Here is a 9261-nt window from a genome sequence, read left to right as displayed (position 1 = left end):
TGGCATCAAAATATGACAGTTACCAGTGTTAAATCCATAAAATATTTACACAACACAGCACATGGAAGCTTAAGACACTTGGCGATTACACCACATAAACAGGACGAGACCCCCCCATTCTCGTGTTAGAATCGGGTGTTCACTGGTCCCTATCTGGCAACTGTCCAATGGTTCAAAGGGCAGCAGAGGCAACAGGCAGTTACTTCAGAGGACACTGGACACTGATGTGGAAGCACGTTACAATGTCGCCCAGTGTCAGGTACAGCACCACTTCCTCCTAGAATGGCAGGACCAGCTGACACAAATGCAGACAGACAGCACAACATTTATTCTGTGGAGACACCCCACTCGGACTAGGCACGCACTGTGATTTTGAAAGCAACTTGTCCCAAAAACTTGTCATGAACATCCTTGTTTTTCAGGTTGCTTGTTCCTTCAATTTTGCACTCAACTGTTACTTCTCTCTTGGCACTGTTAGTTCCAAACATGACCTGGACAGCAACTAAGGGATGTCGATACCTGACATGTACTTTTTTCCCATAATATGGAAAATACTTTAAGTCTATAATTCCATTATTAGGATAAGTTGATACATTTGCTATACTTTGATCCTTTGACGAACAATCTATCATTGGATTTTCTTCAGGCTTTAATCTGATTATTCTGTTCATTTTCACAAGAATACAAGGTTGTCCTTTGGAATAGCCAAAATCAGGATCATTCATACCACTACATTTTTTTTAAAAATTTGATTTATTAGTTTTTTTTTCATCAAATACAGGCAGTATGGTACCATTGTTTAGGCTCATCCATGATGTACCCCCTCCCATTAGACCCTCCTGTTGATGTAAATGGGTCATGCATTGTACAGTTAGTCCCCAGTTATTGGTATGCTAAATGTCTGTGCAAATCATGACCCAACATGTGATTCTGACATTCTTTCTGCCCCCTCTTCCGCAAAATTTCCCTGAGCCATGTTGGGTTCATTTGTGGTCTGCTTCAGTGCTGAGATGTTGGGAGCCTCTGAGGCTCTGGCTCTCTGATCTGGTAGAAGTTGATTTTTCTCTGTGTTGGTCTCCTTCCCCTTTGTGCTGGTATCTGGTTCACAGGAAAACATCACCCTTGCTTGTTTCACCAATTGTCCTTAGTTTCAGTTGGGCCCCTTTTGAGGTATGTTGGGGCAGCTCTCTCCATAGGATCTGCATCTATCTGAAAAAGAGAAGCAGATTCTCCAACGGAGAGTAAGTTAGCACCCAGAAAATTGAAATAACACTTACTTTTTAGGTAGACAGATTGATAGGTGTAGGCCCTCTTGTACCCCATGATTGATGATAGCTTGATAGAGTGGGTTTGTGTTTGGGTATTGTTCTGACTTGTTTCCCAGCTCTAGCTATGGGTCTAGTACCACTGAGGGGATCAGTTAGCCAAATCAAGAGTAGTTGTTTCCTCACCATGGCTGTGTGCCACTATTGCACTTGTGTGGGCATCACATCAGGCTATTTGTTGCTAATTAGATTAGACAATGAGTTGCTTGGAAAGATATTGGTCATTTCCCCAGTCACCCATGTAGCGCCTTCTGGCACTAGACACACTGACTGTCTGGGGACTGACTCTCTCCTGGCTTCCAGCCATGCCGTTCGATTTTGCGTATCAGCTGCATGTGGAGTCTTCAGCAATAGGGTCTTACCACTGGCCTTTGGTGGGTCATCAAGTACTCTGACAGAAGTCTGTCATTGTTTTGGGAAACCTTGTAGGTTTCTCTGATCAAAAGCTCATTGTGGATGGTAGCCCCAAGCTGGAAGTGGGGGTTACAGGCCAGTGCCCACTGATAAATTGAGGAAAAGCATAACTAATATACAAGAGTTAGAGAGGAGAGAGATAGAGGGGAGACTGGGAGAGGGAGGGAGGGAAGACGTAGAAGATTTAGGTTAGTTTTCATCCTACCCTCTCCAGTGTCTTGTGGTTCAGGTGTTTCCTGTAAAGGTCTAGTGAAGGTTCAGCCATTTGGGCTGACTTTTAGGAAGTAGAATTTTATGGTACCAATGCCGTTTGGGTCCAGATTACTGTTTTCCACCCTTCGATGCCCTCCCCGCCCTCCCTTCCATCCTATTATCTAGTCCATGAGGTGCTTGCTGAGTATGTAAGGTATCTTGGGTAGATTCAGGTTAGGTATTGTAGATGAGTGAGACTATGTGTTGATTTTTTTTCTGTGATTGGATAAGTTCACTGAGAATGATCTGTTCCAGGTTCAACCATTTTCCTCAAATTTCTTTGTGTCGTTTTTTCTTACTGCTGTATAAATTCCATTGTGTAGATATACCACATCTTTGTTATCCATTCTTCTAATGATGGACATCTGGGTTGATTCCAGCTTTTAGCTATTATGAATTGAGCCGCTACAAACATGGTTGAGCAAATCTCTCTGGCCTGTTGTTTGAAGGTTTTAGGGTAGATGCCCAGTAAGGGTATAACTGGGTCTGTTGGTATCTCTATAGTCAGCTTTTTTAGGAGTCTCCATAATGCTTTCCAGAGTGATTGTACCATCCTGCATCCCCAACAATAGAGAATGAGTGTCCCTGCTTCTCCACATCCTTGCCAGCATTTATTTTCATTTGACGTTTTGATGTTGGCTATCCTTATTGGGGTAAGGTGGAATCTCATTGTTGTTTTAATTTGCATTTCTCTGATGATTAGGGATGATGAACATTTTCTTAAGTGTGTATTTGCCATTTGTATTGCTTCCTCTGTGAATTGCCTGTTCAACTCTGCACCCCATTTTGTGAGTGGGGTATTTGTCTTCTTATTGTTTAGACTTTTGAGTTCTTTGTAAATTCTAGAAATAAGGCCTCTATCAGTTGGATAACCTGCAAATATTTTCTCCCATCATGTGGGTATTCTATTGGCTTTGCTTATTATATGCTTGTATGTAAAGAAACTCTTCACCTTCATATGATCCCATTGGTTGAGTGACTGTTTAAGAACTTGAGCCACTGGGGTTTTGTTCAGGAAGTCTTTTTCCCTTCCTATATCATGGAAAGTACTTCCTAAATTTTCTTCCAGTAGTTTTCGAGTTTCTGGTCTTATGTTGAGGTCTTTGATCCATTTGGATTTGAGTGTAGTGCATGGTGAAATGTGTGGATCAAGTTTCAGTTTCCTGCATGTGGTTATCCAGTTTGTCCAGCACCATTTGTTGAAGATGCTATCTTTTATCCAGCCTATATTGTTTGGGCCTTTGTCGAATATCAAGTAGCTATAGTTGCTGGACCCAAAATCCAGGTCCTCAAGTCTATTCCATTGGTCTATACTCCTGTTTTTATACCAGTACCATGCTGTTTTTATTACTATGGCTTTGTAGTATAGCTTTAGATCAGGTATGGTGATGCCACCAGACGTATTTCTTTTGCTGAGGATATGTTTGGATATGTGAGGCCTTCTGCCTTTCCATATGAAATTTGAGATCATTTTTTCTATCTCTGTGAAGAACACTGTAGGGATTTTAATTGGAATTGTGTTAAATATATATATTGTCTTTGGTAGGATTGCCATCTTCACAATGTTAATTCTGCCTATCCAAGAGCATGGGAGGTCTTTCCATCTTCTCAAGTCCTCCTCAATTTCTTTTTTGAGAGTTTTTATATTTTCATTTTATAGATCTTTTACTTCCTTGGTTAACATTTTTCCAAGGTATTTTATTATTTTTTTTGTTGCTATTGAAAATGGGACTATGTCCTTTATTTCTTTTTCTGTGTCTTTGTCATTTGCATACAGAAATGCTACCAATTTTTGTGCATTGATTTTGTATCCTGCTACTTTGCTATAGGAGTTAATCCCCTTCAGGAGTTTTGGAATGGAGTCTCTCGGGTCTCTTACATATACAATCATGTCATCAACGAATAGAGCTAACTTAACTTCTTCCTTTCCAAATTGTATCCCTTTTATTTCCTTCTCCTGTCTTATTGCTTGGGCTAGGACTTCCAGAACTATATTGAAAAGCAGAGGTGAGAGAGGACATCCCTGACTTGTTCCTGATCTCAATGGGAATTCCTCCAGTCTCTCTCCATTAAGTATTATTTGGGCCTTTGGAGCTTTGCATATTGCCTTTATTATGTCAAGATGTGGACCGGCCATGCCGATTCTCTCCAATGTTTTGATCATGAAATGATGTTGTATTTTGTCAAAGGCCTTTTCTGCATCTATCTAAATGATCATGTGGTTTTTATGTTTAAGCTTATTTATGTGGTGAATTACATTGACAGATTTTCGTATGTTGAACCACCCTTGTGTTCCTGCAGTGAATCCCACTTGGTCAAGGTGGATAATGCTTTTGATGTGTTGTTGGATTCGGTTTGCAAGTATTTTGTTGAGGATCTTTGTATCTATGTTCATTAGGGAACTAGGCCGGTAGTTTTCTTTTCTTGTGGCATCTCTGCCTGGTTTTGGGATTAGGGTGATACTAGCTTCATAGAAGGAGTTGGGTAGCTTTCCCTGTTCTTCAATGGTGTGGCACAGTTTTAGAACGATTGGTTTGAGTTCTTCCATGATGGTTTGATAAAATTTGGCTGGGAATCCATCTGGTCCTGGACTCTTCTTTTTTGGGAGGTTTTTTATTACTTTTTCAATCTCCGTGAGTGTGATGGGTTCATTGAGGTGATTAATCTGCTCTGAGTTTAGCTTTGGTAGATGATATGCATCCAGGAATTTATCCATCTCCTCCACATTTTCCAGTTTTGTGGAGTAGCGGTTTTTGAAATAAGTCCTGATGATTCTGCCAATTTCACTTATGTCTGTTGTGATCTCTCCTTTTTCATTCTGAATTTTGTTAATTTGGAGTCTCTCCTTTTTTTTGCTTGATCAAATTGGCCAGAGTTTTGTCAATCTTGTTTATTTTTTCAAAGAACTAGCTCTTTGTTTTGTCAATTGCCTTAATTGTTTCCTTGGTTTCCAATTCATTAATTTCTGCTCTGATTTTAATTATTTCTTTCCTTCTGGAGCTCTTTGGGTTGGATTTTTCTTGTTTTTCCAATGCCTTTAGGTGGATGGTTAGGCTATTGATTCGGGATCTTTCTGTCTTTTTTATGAAGGCATTGAGTGCTATGAATTTTCCCCTGAGGACTGCCTTCATTGTGTCCCATAAGTTTTGGTATGATGTGTTCTCATTGTCATTCAATTCCAGCAATTTTGCAATTTCCTTTTTTATTTCATCCACTATCCATTTATTGTTCAAGAGTGTGCTATTCAGTTTCCAGTTGTCGTTTTTTTTGTTGTTGATTTCTAGGAATATAGCATTATGATCTGATATCATGCAGGAAATTATGTTGATCTTCCTAAATATGTGGAGGCAGTCTTTGTGACCCAGCATATGGTCTATTTTAGAGAATGTTCAATGGGCTGCTGAGAAGAATGTGTAGTCTGTGGATTTGGGGTGGAAAGTTCTGTAGATTTCTGTTAGGTCTAAGTGCTCTATGGTTTTGTTGAGCTCTCTTACTTCCCTGTTGAGCTTCTGTTTGGGTAATCTGTCTACTATTGATAATGGTGTGTTAAAGTCCCCAGCTATGATGGTGTTGGTGGTTATTTCTGTTTTATTGTCAAGTAGGTTTTGTTTTATGAACTGTGGTGCCCCTGTGTTTGGTGCATACAGATTTATGATTGTAATATCCTCTTGATGGTTTGTTCCCTTGATAAGTAGGAAGTAACCTTCTTTGTCTTTTTTGATTGTTTTTGGTTTGAAGTCAATTTTATCTGATATTAATGTAGCTACACCTGCTTGTTTCTTATTCCTATTTGCTTGGAATATTGTTTTCCACCCTTTCACCCTGAGGAGGTTTCTGTCTTTAGTGGTAAGGTGGGTTTCTTGAAGGCAGCAGATTGAGGGGCCTAATTTTTTGATCCACCCTGTTAGCTTGTGTCTCTTGATGGGTGAATTAAGGCCATTAATATTTAGGGTAATGACTGTGAGATTTGATTTGATCCCTGCCATGTTGTGGTGGTAGAGGTGTGTTAGCATTTCCATGGAATTTTTCTGTCTACTCTGGATTTGGTTGCTGTGATCTGCTTCTTGTAGGCATTTGTGTTTGGTTATTTGTTTCTTCTCTGTGGAGAATTTCCTGGAATACTTTCTGTAGGTTTGGTTTTGTGTTTATATAATTGTAAAGCTGAGTTTTTTCATGGGAAGTTTTCCTTTCACCATCTATTATAAGGGAGACTTTTGCTGGGTAGAGTAGTTTGGGTTGGAAGCCATAGTTTCTTAGAGTCTGGAGAGTTTCATTATAGGCCCTTCTAGATTTCAGGGTTTCCATTGAGAAGCCTGAAGTAATTCTGATGGCGTTTCCTTTGAAAGTGATGTGCTGTTTTTCCCTAGCTGCTTTTAGGATTTTCTCTTTGGTGTCAATGTTTAACGTCTTAATGATAAATTGTCTTGGTGAGTTTCTCCTTGGGTCTAGTCTGTTAGGAGATCTGTTTGCTTCCTGTATCTTGATTGGCCTTTCTTTTAAGAGACAGGGGAAGTGTTCTTCAATTATTGCGTTAAATAAGTTCTCCATGCCTTTGGTCTGAAATTCTTCTCCTTCTGGAATTCCAGTGATTCTGATATTAGGATGTTTAAGTTTATCCCACAATTCTCTCATGTTCTGTTCACAGGAATTTTTGAATTTACTGAACTTTTTGGACTCTCGAACTGTTTCTTCCATCCTGTCTTCCAGATCAGAGTTTCTATCTTCCACTTCACTGACTCTATTCTTGAGGGCCTCCAGCGAGTTTTGGACTTGTTCAATTAAGTTTGCATTTTCTACTATTTTCCTATGTGTCACTTCCATTGCTCTGTCCAGCTCCCTTTTCTCCTCATTTTCTGATTTTCTTGATGATTCTTGGAAATCATCCTTGCATTTCTTTATGTTTTCATTTAGTGTGGCCAGCTGATTTTTAAGGTTCTTTTTTTTTTTTTCACTCTCCCTCAGCTCTCTTAGCTCTCTTTGAATTCCTTCCAGTGTCTTATCATATTGCTCTAGCTTAGTGATGGTAGCATCCACACGATTATCTATCCTTTGTGGCTTTCCTGCCAGTTCTAGCAGTAGGATGGTCAGGGTTGCATTGTTCATAGCTTCCACTTGATGTTCTGATCCTAAACTCTCTTCTGTGTTTTGGTTAGATGTAATCCTTGTTGGACTGGGTGATCTGTCTGGATTTTCTTGCATTTTATTTTTCATGTTATTTCTTTTGCGCTGTGGTCTACCCATGTCAGTATATGGGCGGGTAGGTGAGTGGAGCAGCCTGGGATCTAGCTTAATGAGAATCCAAGGCAGCCTGGGGCAGTTACAAGTAGCCTGGGTTTTTGCTCTCTCTTTCCAAAGCCGCCTATCTATAGCTTGACAGGGGCGTCAAAGTTGCCTGAATTCTCACCCAGTAATGCACCAAAGCTGCCTGCCTTCTAGTTTGGAAGCAGACTGAGGCAGCAAGCCCTGAAGCTGCCCAAACTCTGTCTGGGAATACTGGGACCTGAAAACTGACTGAGCTCTCCCACCTCAGGGGAGTATGGATGGGTAGCGATGGACAGGTAGGGGATGGTGCCTGAGCTGGCGCTAGTGACTCAGTGTGGACTTGTGTGGCCCTTGCTATGGGACTGGGCCCACTGCATGTGCAATTGTAGTGCAGAGGCAGCTGATGCAGGCACGGGATCAGGACACAGCAGTGGCTGGCCGGCAGGCAAGCGATGGGAGCACAGCAGCAGGGGGTCTGGCAGCAGCTTAATCAAGGCAGAGGCGCCCCACGGGCGTGAGAACTGAGCACAGCATGGCTGGCCAACACACATGGTCAGAGCACAAAGGCGGAGATCCCCGCGCGTCAGCACAGCAGGCTGGCAGGCTTGCGATGGTCTGGGCAGTCACGCGAACAGAGCAAAAGCATGGTGCGGGGCGCAGGGCACAGGGTGTGGGGTGCGGCGGCTATATGCGTGGGGGTAGACTACCCACTCGAGGGGGGATGCGTGCTTCCCTGTTTTTCTCCACTCTGTGCCCTGCCACTGGCAAGAAGACCCTGATAACCCTTAGTTTCTTGCCTTTCTTTGCCCGGGGAGCGCCGGTGTGCGGGGCGTGCGGGCAGCGTGGGGAGTGCCGGGGCTGGGGCGCATGGGCCGGGGAGCGCCGGGTCACGCCGGGAGGCGCGGGGATGTGTGCTTCCCTGTTTTTCCCCACTCTGTGCCCTCCCACTGGCAAAAAGACCCTGTTAGCCCTTAATTTCTTGCCTTTTTCTCCCTGGTGTCTGGAGTGCAGCTAGGCAGTCACCATCTTGGACAGAAGTCCCCCCATACCACTACATTCTTGAAGCAAGAAAACAGGAAACTGACATGCAACATAAACTGGACTCTTCTGTTCAAATAGTGCTCCATCAGGACAGGTTGTGAGATTCTTCTAAAAAATATGGCTTCAGAAACTTCTGAAGGTCTTCAATGTACCCTTTATAGGAATTTTGGTCAGACTCACTAAATGTATCTTCCAGTGCAGTCAGTGGTTTTGGCAAAAACATCAGTCCTGGACTGGGAATCTGGTCACAATATTTTGGAGCCTCATCATTCAGAGTCTGAAGCATAGCCCACATTGTGAATGTGAGGAGTGCAGCCAAGAACCCATAGAAAACTAGGTAGAAGAGCAAGATCAAACTCCAGCTCTTGGCCGTGCGCCCCAGGAACTGTCTGGTGGTCGGGTTGTAGAGGAAGAGCTTCCACTCGGCCAAGTTCTGATTCAAGGACTTCTTCTCATTCTTCATCATGATGGGTGCGCGGATGGAGAGGGGAGCAGAGGCCGCAGGGATGTAGGCAGCGAGGAGCTCCCTGCAGCCTGGTGCAGACCGGCGAAGGAGGGTGGCCTGGCCGACGACACCTCCTCATTAGCAGACCACTCCAGCTGACTGCACCACGCCACCCAGATAAATACTCTTTAATGTTTCAAATGTGGTCTAGTTACCTTATAAAATGGGGGGGGGGAATAAATAATTCCTCTGTGAGTTTTTTTGAGGCGGGGTTTTAGATATGATAATCTTAGGAGAGAATTAAATATTAATGAGTCAATTTTAACCTTAAGATTTAGTTAAAAGATTGACAAAGGTTGATATGTTTTACCTATATTTGTCAATGTTATGTGTGCATGCACCTCAGACTTTCAGTGAAGCAATAGATAATTGCATTTCCCTCTTCTGACACTGTAGCAAGGAAGATTCCTTTGTGGTAGCTAATAGCAGAAATTTTGTAACAATTTAAATGAAAGTTAAACA

General features: G+C 42.3%; 1 pseudogene; it reads right to left on the bottom strand.

The window, feature by feature from the left end:
• Positions 1-353: 353 nt before the first annotated feature.
• LOC101597454 lies at positions 354-8760 on the bottom strand (annotated as a pseudogene).
• Between the last annotated feature and the right edge of the window lie 501 nt (positions 8761-9261).

The sequence above is a fragment of the Jaculus jaculus genome, chromosome 9, assembly GCF_020740685.1.
Source record: "Jaculus jaculus isolate mJacJac1 chromosome 9, mJacJac1.mat.Y.cur, whole genome shotgun sequence".
Classification (NCBI taxonomy): domain Eukaryota; kingdom Metazoa; phylum Chordata; class Mammalia; order Rodentia; family Dipodidae; genus Jaculus; species Jaculus jaculus.
Note: the sequence above shows the minus strand (reverse complement) of the source record. Positions and strands in the feature narration are given on the sequence as shown.